At 38.1% G+C, this 16,067-nt stretch overlaps 15 non-coding genes across 15 annotated transcripts; all 15 read left to right on the plus strand.

Annotated features, from left to right (window-relative positions):
* Positions 1–13: 13 nt before the first annotated feature.
* On the plus strand, positions 14–86 carry trnar-ccu (transfer RNA arginine (anticodon CCU)). The gene has a single exon. It is a non-coding gene; the product is annotated as a tRNA-Arg (tRNA).
* Positions 87–795: 709 nt separating this feature from the next.
* trnar-ucg (transfer RNA arginine (anticodon UCG)) lies at positions 796–868 on the plus strand. Its single transcript has one exon. It is a non-coding gene; the product is annotated as a tRNA-Arg (tRNA).
* Positions 869–2,579: 1,711 nt separating this feature from the next.
* trnaq-cug (transfer RNA glutamine (anticodon CUG)) lies at positions 2,580–2,651 on the plus strand. Its single transcript has one exon. It is a non-coding gene; the product is annotated as a tRNA-Gln (tRNA).
* Positions 2,652–2,989: 338 nt separating this feature from the next.
* Positions 2,990–3,062, plus strand: trnar-ccu (transfer RNA arginine (anticodon CCU)). The gene has a single exon. It is a non-coding gene; the product is annotated as a tRNA-Arg (tRNA).
* A 710-nt stretch (positions 3,063–3,772) lies between these two features.
* On the plus strand, positions 3,773–3,845 carry trnar-ucg (transfer RNA arginine (anticodon UCG)). The gene has a single exon. It is a non-coding gene; the product is annotated as a tRNA-Arg (tRNA).
* Positions 3,846–5,548: 1,703 nt separating this feature from the next.
* On the plus strand, positions 5,549–5,620 carry trnaq-cug (transfer RNA glutamine (anticodon CUG)). The gene has a single exon. It is a non-coding gene; the product is annotated as a tRNA-Gln (tRNA).
* Positions 5,621–6,711: 1,091 nt separating this feature from the next.
* trnar-ucg (transfer RNA arginine (anticodon UCG)) lies at positions 6,712–6,784 on the plus strand. Its single transcript has one exon. It is a non-coding gene; the product is annotated as a tRNA-Arg (tRNA).
* A 1,703-nt stretch (positions 6,785–8,487) lies between these two features.
* Positions 8,488–8,559, plus strand: trnaq-cug (transfer RNA glutamine (anticodon CUG)). The gene has a single exon. It is a non-coding gene; the product is annotated as a tRNA-Gln (tRNA).
* A 1,093-nt stretch (positions 8,560–9,652) lies between these two features.
* trnar-ucg (transfer RNA arginine (anticodon UCG)) lies at positions 9,653–9,725 on the plus strand. The gene has a single exon. It is a non-coding gene; the product is annotated as a tRNA-Arg (tRNA).
* Positions 9,726–11,428: 1,703 nt separating this feature from the next.
* On the plus strand, positions 11,429–11,500 carry trnaq-cug (transfer RNA glutamine (anticodon CUG)). The gene has a single exon. It is a non-coding gene; the product is annotated as a tRNA-Gln (tRNA).
* Positions 11,501–11,836: 336 nt separating this feature from the next.
* Positions 11,837–11,909, plus strand: trnar-ccu (transfer RNA arginine (anticodon CCU)). Its single transcript has one exon. It is a non-coding gene; the product is annotated as a tRNA-Arg (tRNA).
* A 683-nt stretch (positions 11,910–12,592) lies between these two features.
* Positions 12,593–12,665, plus strand: trnar-ucg (transfer RNA arginine (anticodon UCG)). Its single transcript has one exon. It is a non-coding gene; the product is annotated as a tRNA-Arg (tRNA).
* Positions 12,666–14,380: 1,715 nt separating this feature from the next.
* On the plus strand, positions 14,381–14,452 carry trnaq-cug (transfer RNA glutamine (anticodon CUG)). The gene has a single exon. It is a non-coding gene; the product is annotated as a tRNA-Gln (tRNA).
* Positions 14,453–14,789: 337 nt separating this feature from the next.
* On the plus strand, positions 14,790–14,862 carry trnar-ccu (transfer RNA arginine (anticodon CCU)). The gene has a single exon. It is a non-coding gene; the product is annotated as a tRNA-Arg (tRNA).
* A 682-nt stretch (positions 14,863–15,544) lies between these two features.
* Positions 15,545–15,617, plus strand: trnar-ucg (transfer RNA arginine (anticodon UCG)). Its single transcript has one exon. It is a non-coding gene; the product is annotated as a tRNA-Arg (tRNA).
* The last annotated feature ends 450 nt before the right edge of the window (positions 15,618–16,067 follow it).

Below are 16,067 nucleotides of genomic sequence, written 5' to 3' on the forward strand. Positions count from 1 at the left end.
ATTTTCTTTAGGAGCCCCAGTGGCCTAATGGATAAGGCACTGGCCTCCTAAGCCAGGGATTGTGGGTTCGAGTCCCATCTGGGGTGTAACGTGTATGTTTTTTTTTCACACGACTGTTTTATAATAAACTTTCCAGACGTTTCCCCTCTCTTCAGCTATTATTCATCAAAATAAATAAACATATATTTCAACATGGTTAGCGTCAGTAACCATTTAAACACGGTGTCTGGTAAAGGCAATTTAACCTTACCACCCTAAAGTAACGTTAACCGCTAATGATTAAATAGTAGTCCATTATATTAATTAATTTAACAGTATCTTATTAAACATTTGACAACTGAGCAAAAGCAGAGTGGCGCAGCGGAAGCGTGCTGGGCCCATAACCCAGAGGTCGATGGATCGAAACCATCCTCTGCTAGATTTTTTTTGTCAGTTTGTATTTCAGCCGCTTTAATATATATTTCATATTAACAATCACATACCGGTATGTATTGTTTATAAAACCATTACTTCACAGAAGCGTCAGTCAATTCCATTTGTGCCCTGAGTACGAGGGGCGGGGCATCACTCAGCAATAGGAAAATAACAGACAAGAGGCAGCGCCAATTGGGTAAGCACATAGCTTTAGGGTATGGGCGGGGCTACTGGCTGCTTTTTTAATACCGTACCTCTTTGGGACTGTGGTAGTTCTGTACTTGTTTGCTTTGTTATGAAAACATATTTCGTTGATACTGTAGTACAAACTACGCTAATTATAGATGAAAGTATTTACGTAAACGCTCTCTTTCGGTGAAAGACCGCGTGGCCTAATGGATAAGGCGTCTGACTTCGAATCAGAAGATTGAGGGTTCGAGTCCCTTCGTGGTCGTTTTTTTTATTTTAGATTTTATTTATTAATTGTGTAACTTGTATTTCAGATCAAATAATACAATGTAAGTCAGTGTACATGTTTCTGCGTTTTAAAAAGTGATATAGGCTCTTTTCCTTTGGTGTGGTAAGGAAAATAATTTAGCTTAAATATAGAAATATGTTCTACATCAGTGTGATCTCGTTAGAAATGTACCTAATGTATAGTCCAGTATATGTCAAATGATCAATTCCTTACGTAGATTCCTTCTATCGCAGGTGAATCAACTACAAGCTGTGCAGCTTCACTATTTGCTGTACGGGACGCGTCGTGTCGCAGCACTTTTGACTGCGCAAAGTGGTCACAGCTGTTGCTCACACTTTAAATACAGATTGCATTCGCAAAATTGGATACATTTACATTTAAAGTAAATGTGCTGAGTTTGTACCTCTTATCAAGAGGTTTTAAAAGCGACATCGTTGGTACATCCGTCCTCTCAACCAACAGGGAACCCGAAAGGGAGAATTTCAAACATTTGTCGCACTGAGACCCTCGACTCTGACCAGAAATGATGTCGGAGTCTGAAGTCTGGACGGTAAAGTTTTGTACTCTAAAGTAACATTTAAACTTGCCAGCAGTCAAAAGCAAGTCTTTATATTATTGGTTCTGGTGTACTATTTAAAAGCTCTTGTGTATGTTGATGTAGCTAAACCTACATTTGGACAACTTTCCGTGAATTCTTGTTTTTTTGCCGCACCTTGCCAGTAAAACGAACTAAAAAGTACTGCATCAAAATCATAGCCTTATAACAAACTAATTAGACCAATGTCTGATTTTATTCATGTTTTCATCGTATAGCACAGATTCATAGAGGTGTTTTTTGTTAAGCTTTCATTTCAGTTAGAAGTTAAAATATTTACCCTTTACACACCAGCTGTTAGTTAACTTTCACATTTCTTCAATGTTATTAGCAGTCAGCTCCAGTGAATATGTAATCTTAGTATTGATGTTACCTGAGAAATAATCTTTTGTCGCGCATCTTCAGGAATCCAATCAGCTGTTTGTATGTGGAACCGGACTTCAGCTTGTGTGTTTACTAGAACAAAATGCGAAAAATGTACTATAACACAACAGTAGCTGACTCTCTGTAACCTGTGATGTTGTTGCCTGTCTAGTTAACTCTGTGGAGAATGCTTCCCCACAACAGTGCTCCTGATCACCCTGTACATTAAACATGCTTGTGAATATTTTAACAAAGACTTCCATTTCCATACCTTTATTAACATTCTGGCTCCAGGGCCACTGCTTCGACAGTAGGTAATGGTGAGGAGATCTACACAAAAACAAAAGGTGCACGTCAGTAAACATGCTTCACAATAACATGCTTTATAAAAAGTAGTAATTCAATGCAACACTATTATGTCATAGCAGTGAAGGATGGGGGATTGTGATACAGTCTGAACGAAGACAAGCTTTTCCAAACTAGTCTGGACTTATTACAGTTTTTAAAGCTCTGGATTCCCGGATCCAAGTCATTGTAAACATATTCGGCTGCTTTCACAGCCCGATTAAAACCAATCTTGGACTGCGTAATGTTACCCTGGGTAAGGTAGTCCAAGATTAGTGCTAATTAAAACAATCGCAGTAGAAACGCTTACAAAAAAAAAAAAAAAAAAAAAAAAAAAAAAAAAAGATGTATTTATTACAGTTACGTGGCCAAGGCGTAAATGTGGGTTCCATGGTGTAATGGTTAGCACTCTGGACTCTGAATCCAGCGATCCGAGTTCAAATCTCGGTGGGACCTTCGTTTCAGTGCATTATTATTCTTAAGTTATTAAAAAGTGTTTCGTCGAACTGACGTTTCTATCATCATAAATGCTGAGAAATTCACTGCAAAGTTGTGGGATGGCACCTTTTAGCCATAAAATCTAAAGTATAAAACCCTCAGAAATACTTTTATTTGCTTTTGTCTGCTTTTGCAACCTCTACTGAAAAATCCGAGGTGACCATAAAAAGCTTGCAGAGTACAGTACAGGTAAAAAGGTAAAGCGTTAATAATTTTTTTTTTTGGGTTACCTTCCATTCTGTATTTGGCGATAGTCTGGCACACAAATATGAGCAAGAACGGCATTTTCTTTAGGAGCCCCAGTGGCCTAATGGATAAGGCACTGGCCTCCTAAGCCAGGGATTGTGGGTTCGAGTCCCATCTGGGGTGTAACGTGTATGTTTTTTTTTTCACACGACTGTTTTATAATAAACTTTCCAGACGTTTCCCCTCTCTTCAGCTATTATTCATCAAAATAAATAAACATATATTTCAACATGGTTAGCGTCAGTAACCATTTAAACACGGTGTCTGGTAAAGGCAATTTAACCTTACCACCCTAAAGTAACGTTAACCGCTAATGATTAAATAGTAGTCCATTATATTAATTAATTTAACAGTATCTTATTAAACATTTGACAACTGAGCAAAAGCAGAGTGGCGCAGCGGAAGCGTGCTGGGCCCATAACCCAGAGGTCGATGGATCGAAACCATCCTCTGCTAGATTTTTTTTGTCAGTTTGTATTTCAGCCGCTTTAATATATATTTCATATTAACAATCACATACCGGTATGTATTGTTTATAAAACCATTACTTCACAGAAGCGTCAGTCAATTCCATTTGTGCCCTGAGTACGAGGGGCGGGGCATCACTCAGCAATAGGAAAATAACAGACAAGAGGCAGCGCCAATTGGGTAAGCACATAGCTTTAGGGTATGGGCGGGGCTACTGGCTGCTTTTTTAATACCGTACCTCTTTGGGACTGTGGTAGTTCTGTACTTGTTTGCTTTGTTATGAAAACATATTTCGTTGATACTGTAGTACAAACTACGCTAATTATAGATGAAAGTATTTACGTAAACGCTCTCTTTCGGTGAAAGACCGCGTGGCCTAATGGATAAGGCGTCTGACTTCGAATCAGAAGATTGAGGGTTCGAGTCCCTTCGTGGTCGTTTTTTTTATTTTAGATTTTATTTATTAATTGTGTAACTTGTATTTCAGATCAAATAATACAATGTAAGTCAGTGTACATGTTTCTGCGTTTTAAAAAGTGATATAGGCTCTTTTCCTTTGGTGTGGTAAGGAAAATAATTTAACTTAAATATAGAAATATGTTCTACATCAGTGTGATCTCGTTAGAAATGTACCTAATGTATAGTCCAGTATATGTCAAATGATCAATTCCTTACGTAGATTCCTTCTATCGCAGGTGAATCAACTACAAGCTGTGCAGCTTCACTATTTGCTGTACGGGACGCGTCGTGTCGCAGCACTTTTGACTGCGCAAAGTGGTCACAGCTGTTGTTCACACTTTAAATACAGATTGCATTCGCAAAATTGGATACATTTACATTTAAAGTAAATGTGCTGAGTTTGTACCTCTTATCAAGAGGTTTTAAAAGCGACATCGTTGGTACATCCGTCCTCTCAACCAACAGGGAACCCGAAAGGGTGAATTTCAAACATTTGTCGCACTGAGACCCTCGACTCTGACCAGAAATGATGTCGGAGTCTGAAGTCTGGACGGTAAAGTTTTGTACTCTAAAGTAACATTTAAACTTGCCAGCAGTCAAAAGCAAGTCTTTATATTATTGGTTCTGGTGTACTATTTAAAAGCTCTTGTGTATGTTGATGTAGCTAAACCTACATTTGGACAACTTTCCGTGAATTCTTGTTTTTTTGCCGCACCTTGCCAGTAAAACGAACTAAAAAGTACTGCATCAAAATCATAGCCTTATAACAAACTAATTAGACCAATGTCTGATTTTATTCATGTTTTCATCGTATAGCACAGATTCATAGAGGTGTTTTTTGTTAAGCTTTCATTTCAGTTAGAAGTTAAAATATTTACCCTTTACACACCAGCTGTTAGTTAACTTTCACATTTCTTCAATGTTATTAGCAGTCAGCTCCAGTGAATATGTAATCTTAGTATTGATGTTACCTGAGAAATAATCTTTTGTCGCGCATCTTCAGGAATCCAACCAGCTGTTTGTATGTGGAACCGGACTTCAGCTTGTGTGTTTACTAGAACAAAATGCGAAAAATGTACTATAACACAACAGTAGCTGACTCTCTGTAACCTGTGATGTTGTTGCCTGTCTTGTTAACTCTGTGGAGAATGCTTCCCCACAACAGTGCTCCTGATCACCCTGTACATTAAACATGCTTGTGAATATTTTAACAAAGACTTCCATTTCCATACCTTTATTAACATTCTGGCCTCCAGGGCCACTGCTTCGACAGTAGGTAATGGTGAGGAGATCTACACAAAAACAAAAGGTGCACGTCAGTAAACATGCTTCACAATAACATGCTTTATAAAAAGTAGTAATTCAATGCAACACTATTATGTCATAGCAGTGAAGGATGGGGGATTGTGATACAGTCTGAACGAAGACAAGCTTTTCCAAACTAGTCTGGACTTATTACAGTTTTTAAAGCTCTGGATTCCCGGATCCAAGTCATTGTAAACATATTCGGCTGCTTTCACAGCCCGATTAAAACCAATCTTGGACTGCGTAATGTTACCCTGGGTAAGGTAGTCCAAGATTAGTGCTAATTAAAACAATCGCAGTAGAAACGCTTACAAAAAAAAAAAAAAAAAAAAAAAAAGATGTATTTATTACAGTTACGTGGCCAAGGCGTAAATGTGGGTTCCATGGTGTAATGGTTAGCACTCTGGACTCTGAATCCAGCGATCCGAGTTCAAATCTCGGTGGGACCTTCGTTTTAGTGCATTATTATTCTTAAGTTATTAAAAAGTGTTTCATCGAACTGACGTTTCTCAGTTCATTAAATACTCTTAAATTCACTGCAAAGTTGTGGGATGGCACCTTTTAGCCATAAAATCTAAAGTATAAAACCCTCAGAAATACTTTTATTTGCTTTTGTCTGCTTTTGCAACCTGTACTGAAAAATCCGAGGTGACCGTAAAAAGCTTGCAGAGTACAGTACAGGTAAAAAGGTAAAGCGTTAATAATTTTTTTTGGGTTACCTTTCATTCTGTATTTAGCGATAGTCAGGCACACAAATATGAACAAGAATGACATTTTCTTTAGGAGCCCCAGTGGCCTAATGGATCAGGCACTGGCCTCCTAAGCCAGGGATTGTGGTTTCGAGTCCCATCTGGGGTGTAACGTGTATGTTTTTTTCTCACGACTGTTTTATAATAAACTTTCCAGACGTTTCCCCTCTCTTCAGCTATTATTCATAAAAATGAATAAACATATATTTCAACATGGTTAGCGTCAGTAACCATTTAAACACGGTGTCTGGTAAAGGTAATTTAACTTTACCACCCTAAAGTAACGTTAACCGCAATGATTAAATAGTAAGTCCATTATATTAATTAATTTAACAGTATCTTATTAAACATTTGACAACTGAGCAAAAGCAGAGTGGCGCAGCGGAAGCGTGCTGGGCCCATAACCCAGAGGTCGATGGATCGAAACCATCCTCTGCTAGATTTTTTTTGTCAGTTTGCATTTCAGCCGCTTTTATATATATTTCATATTAACAATCACATACCGCTATGTATTGTTTATAAAACCATTACTTCACAGAAGCGTCAGTCAATTCCATTTGTGCCCTGAGTACGAGGGGCGGGGCATCACTCAGCAATAGGAAAATAACAGACAAGAGGCAGCGCCAATTGGGTAAGCACATAGCTTTAGGGTATGGGCGGGGCTACTGGCTGCTTTTTTAATTCCGTACCTCTTTGGGACTGTGGTAGTGCTGTATTTGTTTGCTTCGTTATGAACAAACTACGCTAATTATAGAGTAAAGTATTTACGTAAACGCTCTCTTTCGGTGAAAGACCGCGTGGCCTAATGGATAAGGCGTCTGACTTCGAATCAGAAGATTGAGGGTTCGAGTCCCTTCGTGGTCGGTTTTTTATTTTAGATTTTATTTATTAATTGTGTAACTTGTATTTCAGATCAAATAATACAATGTAAGTCAGTGTACATGTTTCTGCGTTTTAAAAAGTGATATAAACTCTTTTTCCTTTAGTGTTGTAAGGAAAATAATTTAACTTAAATATAGAAATATGTTCTACATCAGTGTGATCTCGTTAGAAATGTACCTAATGTATAGTCCAGTATATGTCAAATGATCAATTCCTTACGAAGATTTCTTCTATCGCAGATGAATCAACTACAAGCTGTGCAGCTTCACTATTTGCTGTACGGGACGCGTCGTGTCGCAGCACTTTTGACTGCGCAAAGTGGTCACAGCTGTTGTTCACACTTTAAATACAGATTGCATTCGCAAAATTGGATACATTTACATTTAAAGTAAATGTGCTGAGTTTGTACCTCTTATCAAGAGGTTTTAAAAGCGACATCGTTGGTACATCCGTCCTCTCAACCAACAGGGAACCCGAAAGGGTGAATTTCAAACATTTGTCGCACTGAGACCCTCGACTCTGACCAGAAATGATGTCGGAGTCTGAAGTCTGGACGGTAAAGTTTTGTACTCTAAAGTAACATTTAAACTTGCCAGCAGTCAAAAGCAAGTCTTTATATTATTGGTTCTGGTGTACTATTTAAAAGCTCTTGTGTATGTTGATGTAGCTAAACCTACATTTGGACAACTTTCCGTGAATTCTTGTTTTTTTGCCGCACCTTGCCAGTAAAACGAACTAAAAAGTACTGCATCAAAATCATAGCCTTATAACAAACTAATTAGACCAATGTCTGATTTTATTCATGTTTTCATCGTATAGCACAGATTCATAGAGGTGTTTTTTGTTAAGCTTTCATTTCAGTTAGAAGTTAAAATATTTACCCTTTACACACCAGCTGTTAGTTAACTTTCACATTTCTTCAATGTTATTAGCAGTCAGCTCCAGTGAATATGTAATCTTAGTATTGATGTTACCTGAGAAATAATCTTTTGTCGCGCATCTTCAGGAATCCAACCAGCTGTTTGTATGTGGAACCGGACTTCAGCTTGTGTGTTTACTAGAACAAAATGCGAAAAATGTACTATAACACAACAGTAGCTGACTCTCTGTAACCTGTGATGTTGTTGCCTGTCTTGTTAACTCTGTGGAGAATGCTTCCCCACAACAGTGCTCCTGATCACCCTGTACATTAAACATGCTTGTGAATATTTTAACAAAGACTTCCATTTCCATACCTTTATTAACATTCTGGCCTCCAGGGCCACTGCTTCGACAGTAGGTAATGGTGAGGAGATCTACACAAAAACAAAAGGTGCACGTCAGTAAACATGCTTCACAATAACATGCTTTATAAAAAGTAGTAATTCAATGCAACACTATTATGTCATAGCAGTGAAGGATGGGGGATTGTGATACAGTCTGAACGAAGACAAGCTTTTCCAAACTAGTCTGGACTTATTACAGTTTTTAAAGCTCTGGATTCCCGGATCCAAGTCATTGTAAACATATTCGGCTGCTTTCACAGCCCGATTAAAACCAATCTTGGACTGCGTAATGTTACCCTGGGTAAGGTAGTCCAAGATTAGTGCTAATTAAAACAATCGCAGTAGAAACGCTTACAAAAAAAAAAAAAAAAAAAAAAAAAGATGTATTTATTACAGTTACGTGGCCAAGGCGTAAATGTGGGTTCCATGGTGTAATGGTTAGCACTCTGGACTCTGAATCCAGCGATCCGAGTTCAAATCTCGGTGGGACCTTCGTTTTAGTGCATTATTATTCTTAAGTTATTAAAAAGTGTTTCATCGAACTGACGTTTCTCAGTTCATTAAATACTCTTAAATTCACTGCAAAGTTGTGGGATGGCACCTTTTAGCCATAAAATCTAAAGTATAAAACCCTCAGAAATACTTTTATTTGCTTTTGTCTGCTTTTGCAACCTGTACTGAAAAATCCGAGGTGACCGTAAAAAGCTTGCAGAGTACAGTACAGGTAAAAAGGTAAAGCGTTAATAATTTTTTTTGGGTTACCTTTCATTCTGTATTTAGCGATAGTCAGGCACACAAATATGAACAAGAATGACATTTTCTTTAGGAGCCCCAGTGGCCTAATGGATCAGGCACTGGCCTCCTAAGCCAGGGATTGTGGTTTCGAGTCCCATCTGGGGTGTAACGTGTATGTTTTTTTCTCACGACTGTTTTATAATAAACTTTCCAGACGTTTCCCCTCTCTTCAGCTATTATTCATAAAAATGAATAAACATATATTTCAACATGGTTAGCGTCAGTAACCATTTAAACACGGTGTCTGGTAAAGGTAATTTAACTTTACCACCCTAAAGTAACGTTAACCGCAATGATTAAATAGTAACAGTCCATTATATTAATTAATTTAACAGTATCTTATTAAACATTTGACAACTGAGCAAAAGCAGAGTGGCGCAGCGGAAGCGTGCTGGGCCCATAACCCAGAGGTAGATGGATCGAAACCATCCTCTGCTAGATTTTTTTTGTCAGTTTGCATTTCAGCCGCTTTTATATATATTTCATATTAACAATCACATACCGGTATGTATTGTTTATAAAACCATTACTTCACAGAAGCGTCAGTCAATTCCATTTGTGCCCTGAGTACGAGGGGCGGGGCATCACTCAGCAATAGGAAAATAACAGACAAGAGGCAGCGCCAATTGGGTAAGCACATAGCTTTAGGGTATGGGCGGGGCTACTGGCTGCTTTTTTAATTCCGTACCTCTTTGGGACTGTGGTAGTGCTGTATTTGTTTGCTTCGTTATGAACAAACTACGCTAATTATAGAATAAAGTATTTACGTAAACGCTCTCTTTGGGTGAAAGACCGCGTGGCCTAATGGATAAGACGTCTGACTTCGAATCAGAAGATTGAGGGTTCGAGTCCCTTCGTGGTCGGTTTTTTATTTTAGATTTTATTTATTAATTGTGTAACTTGTATTTCAGATCAAATAATACAATGTAAGTCAGTGTACATGTTTCTGCGTTTTAAAAAGTGATATAAACTCTTTTTCCTTTAGTGTTGTAAGGAAAATAATTTAACTTAAATATAGAAATATGTTCTACATCAGTGTGATCTCGTTAGAAATGTACCTAATGTATAGTCCAGTATATGTCAAATGATCAATTCCTTACGTAGATTTCTTCTATCGCAGATGAATCAACTACAAGCTGTGCAGCTTCACTATTTGCTGTACGGGACGCGTCGTGTCGCAGCACTTTTGACTGCGCAAAGTGGTCACAGCTGTTGTTCACACTTTAAATACAGATTGCATTCGCAAAATTGGATACATTTAAAGTAAATGTGCTGAGTTTGTAGCTCTTATCAAGAGGTTTTAAAAGCGACATCGTTGGTACATCCGTCTTCTCAACCAACAGGGAAACCCGAAAGGGAGAATTTCAAACATTTGTCGCACTGAGACCCTCGACTCTGACCAGAAATGATGTCGGAGTCTCAAGTCTGTACGGTAAAGTTTTGTACTCTAAAGTAACATTTAAACTTGCCAGCAGTCAAAAGCAAGTCTTTATATTATTGGTTCTGGTGTACTATTTAAAAGCTCATGTGTATGTTGATGTAGCTAAACCTACATTTGGACAACTTTCCGTGAATTCTTGTTTTTTTGCCGCACCTTGCCAGTAAAACGAACTAAAAAGTACTGCATCAAAATCATAGCCTTATAACAAACTAATTAGACCAATGTCTGATTTTATTCATGTTTTCATCGTATAGCACAGATTCATAGAGGTGTTTTTTGTTAAGCTTTCATTTCAGTTAGAAGTTAAAATATGTACCCTTTACACACCAGCTGTTAGTTAACTTTCACATTTCTTCAATGTTATTAGCAGTCAGCTCCAGTGAATATGTAATCTTACTATTGATGTTACCTGAGAAATAATCTTTTGTCGCACATCTTCAGGAATCCAATCAGCTGTTTGTATGTGGAACCGGACTTCAGCTTGTGTGTTTACTAGAACAAAATGTGAAAAATGTACTATAACACAACAGTAGCTGACTCTCTATAACCTGTGATGTTGTTGCCTGTCTAGTTAACTCTGTGGAGAATGCTTCCCCACAACAGTGCTCCTGATCACCCTGTACATTAAACATGCTTGTGAATATTTTAACAAAGACTTCCATTTCCATACCTTTATTAACATTCTGGCCCACAGGGCCACTGCTTCGACAGTAGGTAATGGTGAGGCGATCTACACAAAAACAAAAGGTGCACGTCAGTAAACATGCTTCACAATAACATGCTTTATAAAAAGTAGTAATTCAATGCAACACTATTATGTCATAGCAGTGAAGGATGGGGGATTGTGATACATTCTGAACGAAGACAAGCTTTTCCAAACTAGTCTGGACTTATTACAGTTTTTAAAGTTCTGGATTCCCGGATCCAAGTCATTGTAAACATATTCGGCTGCTTTCACAGCCCGATTAAAACCAATCTTGGACTGTGTAATGTTACCCTGTGAAAGGTAGTCCAAGATTAGTGCTAATTAAAACAATCGCAGTAGAAACGCTTACACAAACAAAAAAAAAAGCGAATAATAAAATGATGCATTTATTACAGTAACGTGGCCAAGGCGTAAATATGGGTTCCATGGTGTAATGGTTAGCACTCTGGACTCTGAATCCAGCGATCCGAGTTCAAATCTCGGTGGGACCTTCGTTTTAGTGTATTATTATTCTTAAGTTATTAAAAAGTGTTTCGTCGAACTGACGTTTCTATCATAATAAATGCTGAGAAATTCACTGCAAAGTTGTGGGATGGCACCTTTTAGCCATAAAATCTAAAGTATAAAACCCTCAGAAATACTTTTATTTGCTTTTGTCTGCTTTTGCAACCTGTACTGAAAAGTCCGAGGTGACCGTAAAAAGCTTGCAGAGTACAGTACAGGTAAAAAGGTAAAGCGTTAATCATTTTTGGGGGGGTTACCTTCCATTCTCTATTTAGCGATAGTCAGGCACACAAATATGAGCAAGAACAGCGCTTTCTTTAGGAGCCCCAGTGGCCTAATGGATAAGGCACTGGCCTCCTAAGCCAGGGATTGTGGGTTCGAGTCCCATCTGGGGTGTAACGTGTATGTTTTTTTTTTTCTCACGACTGTTTTATAATAAACTTTCCAGACGTTTCCCCTCTCTTCAGCTATTATTCATCAAAATAAATAAACATATATTTCAACATGGTTAGCGTCAGTAACCATTTAAACACGGTGTCTGGTAAAGGCAATTTAACCTTACCACCCTAAAGTAACGTTAACCGCTATGATTAAACTGTAGTCCATTATATTAATTAATTTAACAGTATCTTATTAAACATTTGACAACTGAGCAAAAGCAGAGTGGCGCAGCGGAAGCGTGCTGGGCCCATAACCCAGAGGTCGATGGATCGAAACCATCCTCTGCTAGATTTTTTTTCAGTTTGTATTTCAGCCGCTTTTATATATATTTCATATTAACAATCACATACCGCTATGTATTGTTTATAAAACCATTACTTCACAGAAGCGTCAGTCAATTCCATTTGTGCCCTGAGTACGAGGGGCGGGGCATCACTCAGCAATAGGAAAATAACAGACAAGAGGCAGCGCCAATTGGGTAAGCACATAGCTTTAGGGTATGGGCGGGGCTACTGGCTGCTTTTTTAATTCCGTACCTCTTTGGGACTGTGGTAGTGCTGTATTTGTTTGCTTCGTTATGAACAAACTACGCTAATTATAGAGTAAAGTATTTACGAAAACGCTCTCTTTCGGTGAAAGACCGCGTGGCCTAATGGATAAGGCGTCTGACTTCGAATCAGAAGATTGAGGGTTCGAGTCCCTTCGTGGTCGGTTTTTTATTTTAGATTTTATTTATTAATTGTGTAACTTGTATTTCAGATCAAATAATACAATGTAAGTCAGTGTACATGTTTCTGCGTTTTAAAAAGTGATATAAACTCTTTTTCCTTTAGTGTGGTAAGGAAAATAATTTAACTTAAATATAGAAATATGTTCTACATCAGTGTGATCTCGTTAGAAATGTACCTAATGTATAGTCCAGTATATGTCAAATGATCAATTCCTTACGTAGATTCTTTCTATCGCAGATGAATCAACTACAAGCTGTGCAGCTTCACTATTTGCTGTACGGGACGCGTCGTGTCGCAGCACTTTTGACTGCGCAAAGTGGTCACAGCTGTTGTTCACACTTTAAATACAGATTGCATTCGCAAAATTGGATACATTTAAAGTAAATGTGCTGAGTTTGTAGCTCTTATCAAGAGGTTTTAAAAGCGACATCGTTGGTACATCCGTCCTCTCAACCAACAGGGAACCCGAAAGGGAGAATTTCAAACATTTGTCGCACTGAGACCCTCGACTCTGACCAGAAATGATGTCGGAGTCTGAAGTCTGGACGGTAAAGTTTTGTACTCTAAAGTAACATTTAAACTTGCCAGCAGTCAAAAGCAAGTCTTTATATTATTGGTTCTGGTGTACTATTTAAAAGCTCATGTGTATGTTGATGTAGCTAAACCTACATTTGGACAACTTTCCGTGAATTCTTGTTTTTTTGCCGCACCTTGCCAGTAAAACGAACTAAAAAGTACTGCATCAAAATCATAGCCTTATAACAAACTAATTAGACCAATGTCTGATTTTATTCATGTTTTCATCGTATAGCACAGATTCATAGAGGTGTTTTTTGTTAAGCTTTCATTTCAGTTAGAAGTTAAAATATGTACCCTTTACACACCAGCTGTTAGTTAACTTTCACATTTCTTCAATGTTATTAGCAGTCAGCTCCAGTGAATATGTAATCTTAGTATTGATGTTACCTGAGAAATACTCTTTTGTCGCACATCTTCAGGAATCCAATCAGCTGTTTGTATGTGGAACCGGACTTCAGCTTGTGTGTTTACTAGAACAGAATGTGAAAAATGTACTATAACACAACAGTAGCTGACTCTCTATAACCTGTGATGTTGTTGCCTGTCTAGTTAACTCTGTGGAGAATGCTTCCCCACAACAGTGCTCCTGATCACCCTGTACATTAAACATGCTTGTGAATATTTTAACAAAGACTTCCATTTCCATACCTTTATTAACATTCTGGCCTCCAGGGCCACTGCTTCGACAGTAGGTAATGGTGAGGCGATCTACACAAAAACAAAAGGTGCACGTCAGTAAACATGCTTCACAATAACATGCTTTATAAAAAGTAGTAATTCAATGCAACACTATTATGTCATAGCAGTGAAGGATGGGGGATTGTGATACAGTCTGAACGAAGACAAGCTTTTCCAAACTAGTCTGGACTTATTACAGTTTTTAAAGCTCTGGATTCCCGGATCCAAGTCATTGTAAACATATTCGGCTGCTTTCACAGCCCGATTAAAACCAATCTTGGACTGTGTAATGTTACCCTGGGAAAGGTAGTCCAAGATTAGTGCTAATTAAAACAATCGCAGTAGAAACGCTTACACACACAAAAAAAAAAAAAAAAAAAAAAAGCGAATAATAAAATGATGCATTTATTACAGTAACGTGGCCAAGGCGTAAATATGGGTTCCATGGTGTAATGGTTAGCACTCTGGACTCTGAATCCAGCGATCCGAGTTCAAATCTCGGTGGGACCTTCGTTTTAGTGCATTATTATTCTTAAGTTATTAAAAAGTGTTTCATCGAACTGACGTTTCTCATTTCGTTAAATACTCTTAAATTCAATGCAAAGTTGTGGGATGGCACCTTTTAGCCATAAAATCTAAAGTATAAAACCCTCAGAAATACTTTTATTTGCTTTTGTCTGCTTTTGCAACCTGTACTGAAAAGTCCGAGGTGACCGTAAAAAGCTTGCAGAGTACAGTACAGGTAAAAAGGTAAAGCGTTAATCATTTTTGGGGGGGTTACCTTCCATTCTCTATTTAGCGATAGTCAGGCACACAAATATGAGCAAGAACAGCGCTTTCTTTAGGAGCCCCAGTGGCCTAATGGATAAGGCACTGGCCTCCTAAGCCAGGGATTGTGGGTTCGAGTCCCATCTGGGGTGTAACGTGTATGTTTTTTTTTTCTCACGACTGTTTTATAATAAACTTTCCAGACGTTTCCCCTCTCTTCAGCTATTATTCATCAAAATAAATAAACATATATTTCAACATGGTTAGCGTCAGTAACCATTTAAACACGGTGTCTGGTAAAGGCAATTTAACCTTACCACCCTAAAGTAACGTTAACCGCTATGATTAAACTGTAGTCCATTATATTAATTAATTTAACAGTATCTTATTAAACATTTGACAACTGAGCAAAAGCAGAGTGGCGCAGCGGAAGCGTGCTGGGCCCATAACCCAGAGGTCGATGGATCGAAACCATCCTCTGCTAGATTTTTTTTCAGTTTGTATTTCAGCCGCTTTTATATATATTTCATATTAACAATCACATACCGCTATGTATTGTTTATAAAACCATTACTTCACAGAAGCGTCAGTCAATTCCATTTGTGCCCTGAGTACGAGGGGCGGGGCATCACTCAGCAATAGGAAAATAACAGACAAGAGGCAGCGCCAATTGGGTAAGCACATAGCTTTAGGGTATGGGCGGGGCTACTGGCTGCTTTTTTAATTCCGTACCTCTTTGGGACTGTGGTAGTGCTGTATTTGTTTGCTTCGTTATGAACAAACTACGCTAATTATAGAGTAAAGTATTTACGAAAACGCTCTCTTTCGGTGAAAGACCGCGTGGCCTAATGGATAAGGCGTCTGACTTCGAATCAGAAGATTGAGGGTTCGAGTCCCTTCGTGGTCGGTTTTTTATTTTAGATTTTATTTATTAATTGTGTAACTTGTATTTCAGATCAAATAATACAATGTAAGTCAGTGTACATGTTTCTGCGTTTTAAAAAGTGATATAAACTCTTTTTCCTTTAGTGTGGTAAGGAAAATAATTTAACTTAAATATAGAAATATGTTCTACATCAGTGTGATCTCGTTAGAAATGTACCTAATGTATAGTCCAGTATATGTCAAATGATCAATTCCTTACGTAGATTCTTTCTATCGCAGATGAATCAACTACAAGCTGTGCAGCTTCACTATTTGCTGTACGGGACGCGTCGTGTCGCAGCACTTTTGACTGCGCAAAGTGGTCACAGCTGTTGTTCACACTTTAAATACAGATTGCATTCGCAAAATTGGATACATTTAAAGTAAATGTGCTGAGTTTGTAGCTCTTATCAAGAGGTTTTAAAAGCGACAT

The sequence above is a fragment of the Acipenser ruthenus genome, chromosome 17 (genome assembly GCF_902713425.1).
Source record: "Acipenser ruthenus chromosome 17, fAciRut3.2 maternal haplotype, whole genome shotgun sequence".
NCBI lineage: Eukaryota > Metazoa > Chordata > Actinopteri > Acipenseriformes > Acipenseridae > Acipenser > Acipenser ruthenus.